Source organism: Carcharhinus amblyrhynchos, chromosome 28 (genome assembly GCF_965287045.1).
Source record: "Carcharhinus amblyrhynchos chromosome 28, sCarAmb.v2.hapA, whole genome shotgun sequence".
Taxonomy (NCBI): domain Eukaryota; kingdom Metazoa; phylum Chordata; class Chondrichthyes; order Carcharhiniformes; family Carcharhinidae; genus Carcharhinus; species Carcharhinus amblyrhynchos.
In genome coordinates this window covers 8904524-8922262 of record NC_137351.1, presented here as the reverse complement: position 1 = coordinate 8922262, position 17739 = coordinate 8904524, and the positions used below count along the sequence as shown (strand labels likewise).

Sequence of the window (17739 nt, the reverse complement as noted above, 5' to 3'; positions counted from 1 at the left end):
ATGTACAAACCCCACGTAGTGACCCAAGTTGGGAATCGAATCTGGGTCCTTGCCGCTGTGAAGCAGCAGTGCTAACCACTGTACCATCATGCCAGCATAATAACACTTGCACACACAAACACACAAAAACTAAATCTTCCTTAAAGACTTCTCCTTTAAAATTCAATTAACAAAGGTCTCAGATGCCAGTCACTAAATGCTCAGCTCCACTTGCCACCTTTCTGCAGCAAATATTTGAACAGCCCAAGGAACAGAAGGACCAAATGTCCCAGGCATTGTTATTTGCAATAAAAACATTAAATATGAGCACAAACACTGTTGGCGTAGTTTCTGCCAGAACTAGGTGGATTCCTTCACAGCATTAAATGAAGGATCGGAATCTTTATGAGTAGCTCTGAAGCTCGTGGATTAGCCTAATAACTTGCACAATAGTCCTCACTGAGTAGGTAAACGTAAGAGCTGAAGCAATAGGAGTGGACATTAGTCACTCAAGGCTGCGCCATCATTCAATAGGTTGACATTCTACCTCAACTTCATTTTCCTTATCTCTGCACATCTGTAACATCCTAACTACGTTTGGGGTTATGGGTTTTTATACAGAAACAAAAATGACAAGTGAATTCAAAGTAACAAGTTTTATTGGAAAAGGTGTTCTCTGCTCTGCAAACAGCCTAATGACATCAACATCAAATCAGGTGAGCAGCTCTTAAAGTGATCTGCAACCCTTTTTAAGTACGTAACAACCTTCCGTTTCCCTCAGCGCCCAAACATTTATCAATCTCAGGCCTGAACAGACTCAATGACTTAGCATTCACAGTCAAAAATTCCAGAGATGTATAATGCACTGCATGAAGAAATTCCTCCTCATTTCGGTCATAAATAGCTGATTCTTCACTCAAACTAATGCTCCTTCATTTTAGACTCTCGAAATAGTCTTTGACCATTAGTCATGACAAGTGCGGTGCTCCCCAATTTTTTATAGAATCCTGAAGTCTCAATTTTTGACCTGCATATTGCCCAGACTGGATTCCCTTTGTGTTGAGCTAGCTGGTCTCAGCCAGAGCAGAAGTGGTGTGACAAATGTTATTGACCCCCCACCCCCGTGTCAGGATGGAGAAATCAGCCAAAATTATTACTCTATTCATTTTATGTGAAGTATTTGGAAATGTTCCAACTGCTCCCTCCCACTAGCATCATCTATAGTTTTTCAATATATGTCAATCTGAGATCAAGGGGCACTTGTGTGAAAATACTTCACAAACACAAAGAAACTGTACACAAGTATCACACAAATCATTTTGAAAATGGAAGAGAAGGAAGGCGGCTAGATTGAAGATGGGCATTGGTGAATAGGAAACTTACTGAAAGGAGATCACCAGTCAAATATGCTTTTCTTCCAAATGCCACAATAACCTGAAAGAGATAAAAGTGAAATAAAAATGAGTAGAATTTGCATAAAAGGCTTTTGTCAGAGGATGTGGGGGAGGAGATGATTGAGAATGTTCTGGAAACAAAGGGAAAAAACCCAAAAATACAAAGCTATTTTGTTTAAACATTGAGAATTTGAGGTTTCAAGGGCACAGCACCGATTTGAACAAGCTCGGTACATTATCAAAGACACATTTACACCACCAGCCAAATGAAGAATCGCAGTCTCTGTCCAGGTGCAGCTGGCAGGGGGGGGGGGGGGGGTGTGTGTGTGTGTGTGTGTGTGTGTGTGTGTGTGTGTGTGTGTGTGTGTGTGTGTGTGGAACCCCCATCTCTTCATCAGACAACTGTGCGGAAGAAAATGCAGATCTACAATTGTACCTTTGACAGAATGCAATAGGAGCAACCAATCCCACATTCTGACCTCTTAAAAAAAAATCAAATCATATCTCCAGTAACTGGGTCAGCAACACAGACAATGGATCAAGTGTGAGAAAACATCAAGGTATCTTGTAATGGAAAGGTTATCAAGGTAACAAATTATTTAAAGAGTTGTGGTGCAGTTCCTGCGTCACTGTGAAGAGCAGCTGTTTGGCTGAAGTGTAGCAATCTTGCCTCAGAGCAATGAAGGTTGCTGTGTCACATCCCACTTCAAGACATAAGAACATAAGAAATAGGAGCAGGAGTAGGCCATCTAGCCCTTCGAGCCCACCCCGCCATTCAATAAGATCATGGCTGATCTGAAGTGGATCAGTTCCACTTTCCCACTTTCTCCCCATAACCCTAAATTCCCTTGTCTGTCAAAAACCTATCTACCCGTGACTTAAATATATTTAGCGAGGTAGCCTCCACCACTTCAACGGGCAGAGAATTTCAGAGATTTACCACCCTTTGAGTGAAGAAGTTCCTCCTCAACTCCGTTCTAAACTGCTCCCACCGCCCCCCCCCAAATCTTGAGGCTGTGCCTTCTAGTCCTGCTGTCCTTTGAGCGGGAAGAATCTCTCTACTTCTACCATATCCATCCCTTTCATTATCTTATACGTCTCTATAAGATCCCCCCTCATCCTTCTAAACTCCGACGAGTACAGACCCAATCTATTCAGTCTCTCTTCATAGTCTAACACCCTCATCTCCACTATCAGCCTAGTGAACCTCCTCTGCGCTCCCTCCAAGGCCAAAATATCCTTGCGCAAGTGCGGCGACCAAAACTGCACACAGCACTCCAGCTGCGGCCTCACCAGTGCCCTGTACAGTTGCAGCAAGACCTCCCTGCTTTTATATTCTATCCCCCTCGCTATAAAGGCCAGCATCCCATTCGTCTTCTTGATCACCTGCTGCACCTGCAGACTAGGTTTTTGCGACTCATGCACAAGGACCCCCAGGTCCCTCTGCACCGTAGCATGCTGCAGCTTTTCGCTCTTGAAATAGTAATCCTGCTTACTATTATTCCTGCCAAAGTGGATAACCTCACACTTGCTAACATTGTACTCCATCTGCCAGGTCCTCGCCAACTCGCTCAGCCTATCCAGGTCCCTCTGCAGACTTTCCATATCCTCCACGCAATTTGGTTTTCCACTCATCTTTGTGTCATCAGCAAATTTCGTTACCCTACACTCAGCCCCCTCCTCCTGATCATCTACATAAATGTTAAATAGCTGAGGCCCCAGCACCGATCCCTAGTCACCAACTGCCAATCAGAATAGCACCCATTGATACCAACTCTCTGCCTCCTATTAGACAACCAATCCTCTATCCACGCCAACACCTTACCCCCAACTCCATGCCCCCTAACCTTCTGGAGCAACCTTTTGTGCGGCACCTTATCAAACGCCTTTTGATAATCAAGAAACACCACATCCACCGGTTCCCCTCTGTCTACCGCACTAGTCACATCCTCATAGAAATCCAATAAATTCGTCAAACACGACTTCCCCTTAACGAATCCGTGCTGTGTCTGCTCTATCAAACCATTCTTTTCTAGGTGCCTCGCTATTTCTTCTTTGATGACGGATTCAAGCATTTTTCCATCTACAGACGTTAAACTAACTGGCCTATAATTCCCTGCCTTTTGCCTGCTACCTTTTTTGAACAGTGGCGTAACGTTAGCCGTTTTCCAATCTTCCGGCACACTCCCGGAATCCAGTGAAGTTTGGTAAATAATCACTAAGGCATCCACTATCACCTCTGCCATCTCCTTCAGAACCCTGGGATGCATTCCATCCGGTCCTGGGGACTTATCCACCATCAGTCCCGTTAGTCTATCAAGCACTACCTCTTTAGTGACAGTAATCGCATTCAGGCCCTCAGCTCCTACCATCCTTCTATCTTTAATATCCGGACTGCGCATATCTTTATGCATTAAGCATTTGTGTAAGGTGACTTGCTTCTTCAACACCTACCAAAAGTCAACAGAACAAAACTCCACATCTCTTCATGTACAATATAGTATGACCCCATTATATTCTGGCAAAACATCTCTTGCAGTATCAGAGATGCAAAACATTTTCATCTTTCGTACTGACTAATGGTGCGCAACCTACTCCTGTCATCTCCGACGGTGCTAACTGACTGAACTCTTGTGAAAATAGCCCCTGCCAAAGAAAATGGGACTGAAGGTTACAGTTAACCTTAGAAATTTATGAAGAACTTGTGATGCTAAGTTCATGGCAAAGATACGTAAAAAAAAATTCTCTCAACTGGCTTAAGTCATCTTGCGCTGGAATTTTTGGGGACTGTGGCTAACTAACGGTGCCAGGTGTATAACAAAGAACAACTCTGATCTACTATATGAATTTTTCTTCAGTCCATATTTCATGGGTGGCACAGTTGTTAGCACTGCTGCCTCATAGCTCCGTGGTCCCAGATTTAATTCCAGCCTTGGGTGACTGTGCAGAATTTGCACGTTTGCCCCATGTCTGCGTAGGTTTCCTCCAGGTGCTCCAGTTTCTTCCCACAGTCCAACAATGTGCAGGTTAGGTGGATTGGCCATGCTAAATTGACCTCGGCGTCAGAGGGATTAGCCAGGCAAATGCGTGAGGTGACGGGAATACAGCCTGGGTGGGATGTGGTCAGTACAGACTGAAGGCTGAATGGCCTTCTTCTGTACTGTAGGGATTCTATGTATGCTTTGTTCACAGTCTTCCTAAGCTGAAACAGCAACTTCTTTGGACAAATCTCCATTGTGTGTTTAAACTAATGCTCTCAGGTTATGGTCAACTGGTAACGTCACATCTACAATATAGTCATATGTGAGGCCACTAGGTCACTTCAGAAGGGCAACAATGACTTAAATTTATATAGCACCTTTTGCGTAATAAAAGGTCCCAAGGTGCTCTGCTATAAGGCAACATTGGGTCTGATGACCAAAGTCTTTGTCAAACAGATAAGTTTTAAGAAGTGGTTTAAAGAAGGAAAGTGAGTCTAAGAGAGGTGGTAAGGTGCAAGAAGGGCACTCCAGAGCTGAGACTCAAGGCATCACCACGTCCCTCAGAATCAAATGAAGAACCTAGAGGTGATGATTTTCATAGCTTAGTTATGCTGCTTTTCTCAAATTGCGTCGTTAATCTTGACCAATGCAGCAAAGGATCATCTAATGTAAAAATCTTTACCCTGTCATTGTGCTTTATTACACTCAAATGATTGCAATTCATCTCTGTTGAGTGAAGTCACCATGATCATGAAGGTACAAGTGTGAGATCAGGTGTGATGTCTGCTTTTGTCAGCTTGGATCTGGTCTCCCTTGTGGGGATCACGAATTGGACAGTTGCGGCATCACCATATCTCAGGAAGACCCTCAGAATTGAGGATCACTTGCTTCCACTCCAATTCGATGGGTTCTAAGAAGTCTAATGCACGATCTGCAGAATCTGCCACAAGTGGGGAGGCGGCGTTTGCAGGGTTGAGTAGATGGGTCATTTGGAGATTTGAGTGACTGAAGGCATCGCCATCACTGGTGGGGTGATTAAAGTTAGAATTCAATGAGGCACATGTCTCAGAAGGTTGTGGGGTTGGAGGAGATGGAAGAATTAGGGAGGGGTGAGCTCATGGAAGGATTTGAAAACAAGGCTGAGAATTTTTAAATTCTATCTACACCTTAATGTGCAACATGCTGCCTTAACATGGGAATTATTTATAAAAGGCAATTGTAGGCAAGTTTTAAAATCTAAACGAAGTCTTCTTGAATGTGATCTAAATTTCAAGACATCACTTGACTGGGAGCCAGCAAGCACAGGGTGATGGCTGTACAAGGCTTGTGGCAAAGTAATACTCAGGCAGAGTTTTGGACGATCTGAGGGGTTTGATTCAGCTCAGTTGGCTGGACAATTGGTTAGATATGTGGATGGACACGAGCAGCACGAGTTCAATTCTTGTACCAATGGCGGTAGTTCATGAAAGCCCGCCTTCTCAACCTTGCTGCTCACCTGAGGTGTGGTGATCCTCAGCTTAAACCACTACCAGTCAGCTCCTCCCCCTTAAGGGTACGATTACCTGGAGTTACGGCGACTTGGCTGCCACCGCCTTTTGAGGAAGAGAATTCTAAAGACACATGGCTCACATTCTCCTCATCTCTGTTGTTAGTTTATGGAGGATAAAATTTGGGAGTCAAAACAGGAATGCACTGAAATTGTCAAGTCCAGAGCATCACAAGTCAATCATACAGCAAGCGGCTAGAGTCCTATACAAGCGCGTAGATTAGAATCTGTCGGACATTCATGAATCAATTCATATTTGAATAACTTTGCATCTTTTCCGCAACATTGCTGGATTTATTGCAATTCAATTTCAACACTTGCCCACACCACCCACAATTGCTTAGTAAGCACCCATGAAATGGATCCTAAATTGGACAACATTTCACACATGTTCATGCAAAGATATTTGCATTTATATTCTATCTTTCACAACCTTAGGGTGCCTTTAGGTACTTTATAGCTGATGAATTACTTTTGCAGCTGTCACTGCTGTAATTGTGGGGAAATGTGGCAAAGCACGCTCCCACACATGGCACAAGCTTAATGGCTAGAGAAATTGCAATTTTAGGGTTGATAGAGGGCTAAATTTTGGCCAGGACAATGGGGGAACTCCCCCCGGCTCCCCTCTGAAGGAGGTGTCAGGGGATCTTCCGCAGACATCCAAGGGAGCAGACGGGACACAGCTTAACCTTTTATCCAAAAGATCACACCTCAGACAGTGCAGCGTCGAAGCTTCAGTCTAGATGACATGCTCAAATTTCTGCATTGGGATTTGACCATGCAATCTTCTGATCAAAGATGGAGTATACTGCCAGCGAACCATGGCTGACAGGAAATTGGATAAAGACTAAAAGCAGTTTAAATGCACCAAAACACATCAAGCATGGCCAGAGTTAGTTCACAGGGGTGCGGTAAACAGAGCATATTTGTCTAAATCTGTAAGTGATCTTACAGATAAAGGTAACAATACAAGACAGAATAGCAAAACATTAAATACAGAACCTTACGATTAATGTAAATGTGTCACAAGGTAGTGACTGTCAATTGGTAGCTAGGTTTGGAGCAGTAAACAAGGATCTCACAACATAGGCAAATCAAGGATAAATTTCATTATTTACTTTACTCAGAGTTGCAACGCGAACATGAAGAATCATACAGTGCAGAAGGAGGCCATTAGGCCCATTGTGTCTGCATGGATTCTGTGAGAGCATCTTACCCAGACCCACACCTGCTCTACCCCCATAACCTCTCATATTTATCCCACTAAGCCCTGTAACCTACAAACTTCAGGACACCAGGGCGGCAATTTAGCATGGCCAATCCACCTAACCTGCACATCTTTGGACTGTGGAAGGAAACCCGCACAGACACGGAGAGAACGGACAAACTCCACACTGTCATCCAAGGCCAGAATCAAACCTGGGTTCCTGGCACCGTGAGGCAATTCTGCTAACCACTGTGCTTAAGGGCAACCCCTTAACCATCTCCTTGCTTGCTTCAAAACCAGTTCAAATTTAAACCGAGTCCAAAAGCGGCACAATGGTTAGCACTGCTGCCTCATAGCTTCAGGGACCCAGGTTCGGTTCCCATCTTGGGTCAGTGTCTGTGCAGAATCTGCACTCTCTCTTCGTGTCTGCATGTGTTTCCTCTGGGTGCTCTGGTTTCCTCCCACAATCCGAAAGACATGCTGGTAGGTGCATTGTCCATGCTAAATTCTCCCTCAGTGTACCCAGAGTGTGGCAACTGGGGAATTTTCACAGTAACTTCATTGCAGTGTTAATGTAAGCCTACTTGTGATAATAATAAATAAACTTTAAACTTAAACTTGTGATTCCCACAAGACAGACTAGATCCAAACTGACAAGAGCAGCCATTGCACCTGATCTCATGCTTGCACCTTCATGATCATCACGACTTCACTCAGATGAATTGCAATCATCTGAATGCAATAGAGCACAATGACAGGGTAAAGATTTTCACATTAGATCATCCTTTGCTGCACTGGTCATGATTAATGACTCAATTTTTAAAAAGCAGCACGATTAAGCTCTGAAAACCATCACATCTGTATCCTTTATTCCAATGATTTTGGCTAAAGGTACCTATGCCAATGTAAAGTTACAGTTGTTACAAGGATCTTTCTTTCCCCTTTTCAAAGGGGATTAGGGATGGGCAATAAATGCTGGCCGAGCTAGAGTAACCAACATCCTGTATATAATTAAAACAAAACATCGCAACAACAGAAGTATCAAAAAGTAAAGGTCGCCCAATTCTACATTCCTCACCCTTTAACGCACATCCCATCTACAATGGAGAGGGAGGATAGGACTGACCGAGAGAGACACTGACACACACACACACAATGACTGAGAGGGGGAGAGGCAGACACACATGGCTTGAGACACACACAAATGAGGGACGGGGTAGAGAGAGAGAGGGGTAGAGAGAGACGGACGCACACCATGAGGGATAGAGGGAGGAGTGAGAGAGAGAGAGAGAGAGAGAGAGAGAGAGAGAGAGACATGGTGACGGAGAGTGAAAGGGAGACAGCATTGCAAATTATACACCCTTGTTCAAAAGAGGGTAGAAAGATAAAGCTGGCAATCAATCATGGGGAGACTTTTAGGGAGAAAATTAACAACTGCTTGGAAAGCATGGATTATTAAAGAGGAATTTAGTACCCCAGATTTGTTAAGGAAAAATAGCGATTGATTAACCTGATGAGGTTTTTTTTTTAAAGAGATGACAGAGGATGGATTAGGGCAGTAGAGTACATGGATTTTAAAAAAGTACCATGAACAGCTTGTAAGCAAAACTGATACAAAATATGGATACAGTTCTGTGGACAGAAGGAAGGTAATACAGTGCTGTTCTCCAGGGTTCAGTACAGGATTAGATATCTGTTCATGATCTGGACTTAGAAGGTGTTGAGTTAAAATTTCCAAATTTGCAGACACAAGCAAAATCATAGAATCTCTACAGTGCAGATGAGACCATTCAGCCCAACAGGTCTGCAATGACTCTCTGACATATTATTTTAGCCAGGCCCTCTTACCCGCTCTATGCTGCAAACCGCCCCCCCTTCCCCCCCACCCCCCCGCCGCAACATTTACCAATCCCCCTAACCTGCACATCTGAAATTAGGGTAAGTATTAGTAACCAGTGAGGAAGGCAGTAATTGAGTCAAGGGAACAGGGTGAAATGGAAAGACACATGGCAGATGAAATTCAATGCAACAAAACGTGGGCTAAAACACTGTGTGCAAGAATGAGGGAGGGACAATAAGACCTATATAGTTTAAAAATGGGATCCTTTGTGCACAAAATTTTCAGACCCAGACAGTGCAGTCAAGATAGATCACAGTCCTGATACCGATGACAAGACAAAAGGGTGTGTAGAACACACAAGTTCAGAGTGTGCGTACAGTGAATTTTTGGGAGAGGCCACAGGAATGGCTTTGGACAAAGGGCGATGGAATTAATTTATTCTTTCATGGGATGTGGGCATTACTGGCAAGTCCAGCATTTCCTTGCTCATTCTCAACTGCCCCAATTCTGACGAAGGGTCATCCACACTCGAAACATTGGTTCCATTTCTCTTTCCACAGATGCTGTCAGACCTGCTGAGATTTTCCAGCATTTTGTGTCTTTGCATTTTTGAACTAAATGGTTTGCCACACTGTTGAGGTAGTAAAGAGTTAACCACACTGCTGTGGATCTGAGATCACATACAGGCCAGACCAGGCAAAAACAGCAGATTTCCCTCCCCAAGGGATATTAGTGAACTAGATGGGGTTTTGATGTCAAATCAACAAAGGTGTCATGGTCACCATCGCTGATGACCAGGTTGTTAATTGAATCCAAATTCAACCAGCTGCTGTGGTGGGATCTGATCCCAGATCCCCAGAACATTAACCTTGGCCTCACTCTTGATTAGCCCAGTGACATCACCGTTACACCACCTATGGTGAGAATTTTAAGACTGACAACTTGAAGTTGAGAAATTGAAAAGCAAGGGCAACACAATGGCACAGTAGTTAGTACTGCTGCCTCAGAGCCAGGGACCTGGGTTTGATTCCTGGCTTGGGTCCCTGTCTGTATGGAGTTTGCACATTCTCCCCATGTCTGCGTGGGTTTCCTCTGGGTGTTCCAGTTTCCTCCCACCGTCCAAAGATGTACGGGTTAGGTGGATTGGCCATGCTAAGTTGCCTCTTTGTGTCAGGGGCACTAGCTAGGATAAATGCATGGGGTTATAGGGATAGGGCTTGGGTGCCTTGTGGTCAGTGCAGACTTGATGGGCTGAATGGCCTCCTTCTGCATTGTAGGATTCTATTGGGGGGGCGGTGAGAGGGAGAGAGGGAGGGAGGGAGGGAGGGAGGGAGAAAAAAAGACAATCTAACCTAGGAGAGGAATGGAGGATTATGGGGCTGAACACTGCCATACAGGGGAGAACATCCAAGACGATTTGGAGCTATAGAATTAATTATACTACATTTATATTGATTTGAAGATTATGCAACATTGCCCAACGCCACCAGTCTGTGAAACTATACCTCCCCTCACACCCCAAATTCATCACATAGATGAAATCCACAACAAGGGAGCGACAGATAAACCACAGACACACACAAGAAAGATGCAACTTGTAATTAAACATTCTCACTAACAGGCCACAGGTATTCAATATATCAGCAGCCAGGAGAGATGGTGTTTGCCTTTAGAAACATCAATTCTCTTTTCCAACAGGAAGCTTCTGCTTCTTAAGTTATTTGTGGAGATTTTCCTTTAAGCGAGGTTCATCATTCCTCCCATTTTGATCTTCAGGGACAACACTAGACGGCAAGTGCAAAATCAGTTTACCAAACGGACACTAAATTCAACTTAAATTTGATGTGCGAATAAGGTCCTGGTTTTCAAAACACCCATTTCATCCAAAACGCTGACCACGGCTAGTGTAAACAATGGGGATATCTCACTGGGGATTTGGAAGAAGAGCTTTCTCTCTCAGCTGCTGTCCATTGTTAGAAATGGAAAATCTTCGATTTTGCATCTAACTTGGCAAGCAACTGACCTCCTTCAAACCCATAGCATGATTATTTCAACATTGAGTCTGATATGAAATGAGCTTGAAAGGGGAGGCAACGGCCTAGTGGTATTGCCACTAGACTATTAATCCAAAAACTCAGCTAATGTTTTGAGGACTTGGGTTCAAATCCTGCCATGGCAGATGGTGGACTTTTAATTTTTTAACAATCTGGAATTAATAACCTACTGATACCCACAATTGTCAGAAAAAAATCATCTGGATCATGGGTGTCCTTTAGAGAAGAAAATCTGCCGTCCTTACCAGGTCTGGCCTACATGTGACTCCAGAGCCACAGCAAACTGGCTGACTCTCAACTGTCCTTGGGCAGTTAGGGATAGGCAATAAATGCTGGCCAGGCAGTGAGGCCCACGTCCCACAAATGAATGGAAAAAGAAGCCTCAATTCAGGCAACACCAAACTGATTAACTATTTCTCAGAGTGAAACTGTTGGAGATAACATGGGAAGTTAAAATGGGACATTGCTACACTCGGGGATCTGTTCCTGGGATTGAGACACTGAATGTTAAGCAAGAAAGGCTTTTACTCTTCATCCAATTGTGCCATAACCTGCCCTGGCAGGTGGACAACAGGCTTTCAAAAATAAATATAAATGTTTTATTTGCCAGTAATAGAAAATCCAGTTCTGTCTTTGCCCCCAAGTTAAATCAAAACTATTTTCAGAAAGAGAGACTTTCACAAGACAGAGCATCCAAAGTGAAGGTTACTTCAGAGATTTCCAATAGATTGAGGTGCAAAGATCTGTATCTCAGGGCCGATAATACAGGCCATTCAGCCCATCCAATGTAGCCTGTGCAGAAGTCAGTAACACTTAAATAATCCAGCTGCTGCTGTTTGTGGTCAAAATCACAAGGCACTGTGCTTGTGAAATTTTATGGATGTATAATTTAAACTGATGCAATGGGAATGATTAAATTCACTTGATTACAGGTTGACGTGCAAAAAACAAACTGTTTTTTTCATTTCTAGAACTGCACAATTGTTGGCACATACTCCGAGTTGATTCAATGTTTTATCAAATAGGAATGGTTGGGAATCACTACTTTTTTATTAAGCGAATGTCAAAGAACACAAGATAAAAATAAAAGTCCAAAGCTAAGGAAATGCCATTTATCCACTAAGTATTTTAACTCTCTCAACTATTCTTGTACACTTTCTGAAGAGAACAAGTATATAAGTAATGAAACTTTAAGAACTCACTTGTTCAGAGTAAATTTGCTGTCCTTCAATTTCATTTAACCTCATCAAGATATAGGGCAGTGCTTGAAAACAAAGTCATCTGGCAGGTCTAACATAGTCAAAATCATGATATGGAGTTGGCAGCGTTGAACTGGGTAGGCACAGTAAGTAGTCTACCACAACATCAGGTTAAAGTCCAACAGGTTTATTTGGTAGCACGAGCTTTCAGAGCGCTGCTCCTTCATCAGGTGAACACTCAGATTTCCAGCGTTTGCGGTATTTTGCTTTCAATTTAGAGTAACAGAGGGTACCAGCTACCCTCATATGTCCATTCAAGCGGTGATTCCCTGAAAGAGCCTGGACAAGAGGGGGGGGGGGGGCGGCGGTAATGAGTCTGTCTAAATCATTTACCAATTAATTGAGAGGAGGAAATGAATTTTTCTGGAGCGTGAAAAAATATTTACTGAATACTTTGTTCACAGGAAGGTTATGGTTGATATCACAAAGTAGCAAAACATTAACTAGTATTTGGTTTTTTTGCAAAAATGATCTAGCCATGAGTTCTAAACAGAGCTGCAATCCTGGAGACAAGTTAGAGAAGCTTTGCAAGAATCTGGAAAAAGGAGCACCAGAAGCCAATAGGTAGTGAAGAATCTGCAAGTCTCAACACTACAAAATCCATGACGCCCTGTCAATTGAGCTTATATTTCTTACTTCTAATTTATCTTGCGTGACCTTCATGGACCATGAGGTTTTGCAAAGGTTTGTTTTTGGCACAGCTGTTTCAGCGATCAAAGAAATCTACATCAGAAAGTAAAGTCCTGATCGTATCAGTGGCTTGGGATGTATGCAAATTCACCACAGCATTCATTTAAACTTTATACGAGGCCCCAAAAGCCCTGCGAAATGACCCACAAAGCTCAAACGCGGCCACGACATGCAAAGACTAGGTCCAATATCACCAACGTAATTTAGCTATGAAACTGAGGACCACAGACCAAACTCGGGCTTCCCTTACAGAGGTGCAGTGACCTGCCCCAACAGGCTTGCCTGGGAGTGAGGAACAAGCCAATAGAAAAGAGAAAAACATCCCTCTAAGCCAGGGGCCAGCAATCTTAGAAAAGCCATTTTTGAAATATTTAGTTAAAAGTGCAATATTATAAGAACCACATTGCTACTCAAATGCCAGTAATTATGAAAAACAAGACAGAGACACATTTCAACAACATAGAATCCCTACAGTGCAGGAGGCGGCAATTTGGCCCATAAAGCCTTCACCAACAAAAAAATCCCACCTAGGCCCAATCCCCGTAATCCAACATATTTACCCAGCTGATCCCCCTGACACTAAAGGAGCAATTTACCATGGCCAATCAAATTAACGTGCACATCTTTGCACACTGTGGGAGGAAACTGGAGTTCCTGGCAGGAACCCATGCAGGTAGGGGGAGAAAGTGCAAACTCCACTCAAACAGTGACCCGAGGCCAGAACTGAACTTGGGTTCCTGGTGCTGTGAGACAGCACTGTTAACCACTGTGCTACCATGCTGCCTTATTTTAATAACATTTTAAAGATTTTTTACAAAAAGGCAGTCAGTGAATGACACTAGTTTAAGCTTGTTATTTATTGTCAGACGTGCAGTTACATTAACACAGCAGTGAAGTTACTGTGAAAATCCGCAAGTCACCACACTCCGGCACCTGTTCAGGTACACGGAGGGAGAATTTAGCATGGCCAACACACCCAACCAGAACATCTTTTGGACTGTGGGAGGAAACCCATGCAGGCATGGGGGAGAACGTGCAGACTCCACACCTTGACTCAAGCCAGAATTCAAAACTGGGTTCCTGGTGCTGTGAGGCAGCAGTGCTAACCACTGTGCCACTGTATCAGGTTATGTACTTCTGAGAAGCTATGTTTTAAAACAGAACAAACCATTTTTTTCTCTTCAAAAATACGTTTTATTGATCAAGTTTGGAGATCGAGTCCACAATGAGCATGTGTGGCTCCTGAACCACTGGCTGCAGATTCCCACCCTAAATATCAATAGTATCCTACTTCAAATAATAAACTGTAACAAATAAAAAAGGAAACAGTTAATTCAAAAACCTGTACAAGAAATCTCAATACCCTTTCAAAACGTGCAGTACTTTAGTTAGTGCAGTGCAGAACACAATCATTTATAAAGGAGAATTGGCTTAATATCAAATTCTCATGTTAGTATATAGATGCACTGTTTAAGAGATTTGATGCAAAAAATTGTAGCCTCCTTGAACTGTAAATGAGCTCCCACTGAAACTTTCCCACAGTGAAAGATTAACTTGATATGTTCCATCTCGTATCCAACGACCAGCTGGAGCAGCTTGGTGAGAGACTAGTCAACTGTGTAACCCTAAACCATTAACAATAAAAGGAATTTAGAGTTTATCGCCTAACCAAGGGCTCACAAAAAAAAAGACAGTTTCAGCTTCCTTAATCTGTACCTTTCATGAATTCACTCTGAAACCCAATTGGTTAATGTTGAAGTTATAGCACAGCCTGAAATCAACTTGTGGTTCAGGATTTGGCACAATTACATTTCAACACCAAAATACATCTTTTCTAAAGCAGCCAGATATACAAATTTGAACACAAGATAATGTACATAAATTAATAAGAAATTACATAGCTTAATAGATAGATTTAGACAAGTCAACATGGTGGCCCAGAGATTGGCACTACTGCTTCACAGCTACAGGGATTTAGGTTTGATTCCCGCCTTGAGTCACAATCTGTGGAGTTTGCACTTTGTGTCTGCAAGGGTTTCCTCCAGGTGCTCCAGTTTCGTCCCACAGTCCAAAGATGTGCTGGTTAGATGAACTGGCCATGCTAAATTGCTCCTTTGTCCCAAGATGTGCAGGTTAGAGGGATTAGTGAGGTAAACATGTGGGGTTACAGGGAATAGGGCCTGGTTAAAATGCTCTGTTGGAGTATCAGTGCAGATTTAATGGGCCAAAAGGCCTTCTTCTGCATGTTACGATTCTATGAACCTTCTAGATATGATGGATGATTGAAATCCATATGACAGCTTGACTTTTGGTACCAAAAGTCAGGACATTAAAAGCTTCAGTCAGTCGATAACACTTAAACCTAAGTTGGTGTTCCAACAAAGTAGTGAAGGAAGACTGTGCTGTCAGAAGGTTATTCTTCAGATGAAAAGGTAAGGGAGACCACATCTATTCCGATAGTTCAAATGGAATGAAAAGACATCATAGTTTTTAAGAGGAGAAAGGAGTTCAACCAATCACCGAGCCAACATTCCTTCCTCAAACAACACTTCGAAACCAAGTAAAAGTTTTATTGCTTTCTGTTGGACCTTACTATGCACAATATGGTGGCTTTGTTTGCTGACAAAATAACAGTCAATGCACTTCAGAAACAATTCATTGGATATAAGGTACCTCAGTATGCAATACAGCATTGCATAAATAGACTTCTTTATTTTGATTTTTGAATTCTAACATTTTACAAAAACTTTATAGTTCTATTCTCAGGTATACTTACAGCAAAATATCTGGGGGAAAGAAGATCAAACACAAAACACATGCAAGCCTATCCTCGGCCTGGGATAGAACTACATCCTAATCAATAAGGTTCACTTCCTAAACTACACCAAGCTTGCAATTCATCAAAAAAGCAAAAAACACTTCCAACATATTAAAGCCCACAGTCAGTGTCATTGTTAGACCCAATTTAGAAATGCCTAGTTCTGGCAAATTTGCCTGGTCTCAAGGGTGTTGACTATGAGGAGAGGTTGAGGTTGTTTTCATGGAGGCTGAGGGGAGACCTGAAAGAGGTCTACAAAATTACAAGAGGCATAGACAGGGTGGTGGTCAAGAGGTCTTTTCCCCAGGCTGGATATGTCAATTACAAGGGGGCACAGGTTCAAGACGAGAGGGTGAAAGTTTAAATGTGAGGGGGGAGTTTTTCCACAGAGAATGGCTGTGCCTGGGATGCACTGCCAGAGGTGGTAGTGGAAGCAGGCACATCAACAGTTAACAGGCATCTGGATGGGTACATGAATAGGGAGGGAAGAGAGGGATATAGCTCAAGTAAGGGCAGAGGGTTTTTTTTTGTTAGGGCATCATGATCAGCTTGGGCTTGGGGGGGCCGAACGGCCTGTTCCCATGCTGAATTTCCCTTTGTTCTTTCTTTGCTCCCAATATACAGGATAAGGGTTCAGGACAGGATTCAGAAGAGGGCTGCTAGGTTAGTACCTACCACAATATCCGAGACAGTTGATCTTGCTGCTACAAAGCAAAGTGGGATTCTGGGAGGACTTAAATGAAGTTTCTTTAAAAATGAAGAAAGGACAAGACTTCATATATGCAGACAGATTGTTTGAACAAGTTACAGTTGGGAGAATGAAAGCATATGTCTACAAGTTACATAAGTAAAGAGCTAAGTTAGATGCCAGGTTTTTTCAATTTCTGCTGGAGAGCGGTGTCAGTGAATGTGTAGATTGCTGGCCTCATGCAGTTTGTGCAAGTCAGCTGCTAATAATAAAAAAGGGAGCTGGAGAAGTAAAATAGAATTTATAACACAATAACAGGCCATTTAGTCTATGCTGGTACTTGCGCTCCAATCAGCCATCCTTGCACCCTACTTCACTAAAACCAATAGAGTTCCCATAAATACATCAACGCCACCAGTTTTAAGTTGCAAGAGGAATGGGCTATCGCCATATACAAAAAGGTAGATTTGACTGAAAATGCTGGAAAAGCTCAGCAGGTCTGACAGCATCTGTGGAGAGAGAATGGAGCCAAGGTTTCAAGTCAGGATGACCCAAAACATTGGCTCTAGTCTCTCTCAACAGATGATGTCAGACCTGCTGTGATTCTCCAGCATTTTCTGTTTTTGGTTTCAGATTCCAGCATCTGCAGTCATTTGCCTTTAAATTAAGAATCTCAGAATCGCTCAGTGAAGGAGTCCATTCGGCCCATCGAGCCTGCACCAACTACAATCCCACCCAGGCCCAACCCTGTAACTCTCCATATTTACTCTGCTGCTCCTCTTAACACTTTAGGGGCAATTTAGCATGGCCAGTCAATCTAACCTGCACATCCTTGGAGCGTGGGAGGAAACCAGGGCAACTGGAAGAAACCCACATAGATACAGAGAGAACATGCAAGCTCCATATAGACAGTGACCCAAGGCCAGAATCGAACCCAGGTCTCTGGTGCTGTGAAACAGCAGTGCTACCCACTGTGTCACTATCCACCCACAAAAGGTAGTTATGACATCAAGGACCATACTTCCTGGATACTGTTGTCTCCTGGAACTTGTTTTTCATCATCTTTGAGGTTTGAAAAGGAAGATCATATAATTAGCCTCAGCTTATTATTCTTTTTATCTATTACTAGTGATTACATGGCTGCTGGTGGGTGGGGAGCATTGGCGTTCACTGTCTGGCTGCTACCCGGCAAACTCGTTGAGCCAGTATATTGTTGTCATTAGCCAACCTCACAGCAGATGATGCCCATTTGGAGCCTTTGTGCTTAATAGACTAACATTGCC

At 43.1% G+C, this 17739-nt stretch overlaps 1 protein-coding gene across 6 annotated transcripts in view; it reads right to left on the bottom strand.

The window, feature by feature from the left end:
- The window catches only part of LOC145359690 (A-kinase anchor protein 13-like), a 415021-nt gene that overhangs the window by 379781 nt on the left and 17501 nt on the right, over positions 1–17739 (bottom strand). The gene's annotated exons all lie outside the window — the stretch shown is intronic.